The sequence below is a fragment of the Rhinoderma darwinii genome, assembly GCF_050947455.1.
Source record: "Rhinoderma darwinii isolate aRhiDar2 chromosome 2 unlocalized genomic scaffold, aRhiDar2.hap1 SUPER_2_unloc_6, whole genome shotgun sequence".
NCBI lineage: Eukaryota > Metazoa > Chordata > Amphibia > Anura > Rhinodermatidae > Rhinoderma > Rhinoderma darwinii.
This window is the reverse complement of record NW_027461729.1, coordinates 501,321-502,627: the sequence shown is the minus strand read 5'-3', so window position 1 is coordinate 502,627 and position 1,307 is coordinate 501,321. Positions and strand designations below refer to the sequence as shown.

Sequence of the window (1,307 nt, the reverse complement as noted above, 5' to 3'; positions counted from 1 at the left end):
GATGCCCAACCGCGAGCCAAAAGATAATAGCGTGGAAGACGATGAATTGCGCCAAAGAAGCTCTATGGAAGGCCAGGAACATCCTGATTTTTAAGCACGATGTTTTATCTACTGATGATGTTTTAGGTCTTTGTTTTAGCGAAATGTACATTTATTATTTATTAGACAAAAAAAGAAATGCCACCCTTCTAAATAAATGGTTTGTGAAAGAATGGAACTCCAACATATAAAGATTTGCCACCATGTCCCTTTTATGTAATGTAATGCAATGAAATATTGATTTTATTGTTATTCATTTGTACAAAAGTTGGTTTTATTGTAAACTGTATTTTTTTATGAAATAAACCATTGACACCCCTGAAAAGGGGTAGCCAACTTAAAAAAAAAAAAAAATCTGTTCTTATCAGTTTAATATCTGATACGTCCCCTATCTGGGGACCATATATTAAATGGATTTTTAGAACAGGGAGATGGAAATAGAGCTTGCTCTGTCCACTCCACGCATTGACCTGGTATTGCAGTATTTCCAGGACCGGTGCACCCTTTCCTTATGTGTTTACTAAAATCAGATTCCAAAAGTGCTTTTTGTGTTTGCCATTGTTTTTGTCTTTCGGATGGGATCTCCCCTTTTAATCCCATTATTTCAACACCTGTTGGACAATGCATTTGTACAGTCATGTGTGATAATGAGCCAATTTATTAAATGCAATTAATTAATACATTGCCACCTCTTGTTTTGTGTCGTCTGTGTTTCTGTGTTTCCGGCATTTCACATTGGAACAGCTCATTCACCTTCCTTGTCTTCTCTCCGCCCTCCCTCCTAGGTAGGTTAAAGAGCTGCACCTGAGCCAGCCACTGATTGATGCAGCACCATAGTCAAATAGTGGAGTGAAGTAGGGGAACAGCAAACAGCCATTAAAGCAGCCAGCCCGCCCGCCCGCCCGTCACAATGGACCTACCTGTGTACACTAGATGGATGTGATGGAATGTACTGTGGTCCCTACATTTCAAGAAGAAGTAAGAATTGCAGTTGCAACAAACCCTTGCTTGCCTACAAAGAGAGCAGCAATTTGGATTTGTTACTATGTTACCTGGAAGAATAACAAACTGTGCAAGGATGGAGGTTGTAGGAGCAAGGAGAACAAGTTGTCTGTAAAGTTGGTGGATGCCTATTTTCCATTTTGCAGTCCCTTGTCTCCCTCTTGTGGCCTCCTGGAGGCAACTAGCTGTGCAAAAAAAAGACAGCCTGGGGGCCGGCTGTTGCAGTGTTGCCCTCTCAGGCAACACTGAGTGACTGACTGAGCCGC

General features: G+C 41.4%; 1 pseudogene; it reads left to right on the top strand.

Moving 5' to 3' along the window:
* Window positions 1–371: 371 nt before the first annotated feature.
* Window positions 372–546, top strand: LOC142681801 (U2 spliceosomal RNA; annotated as a pseudogene).
* The last annotated feature ends 761 nt before the right edge of the window (window positions 547–1,307 follow it).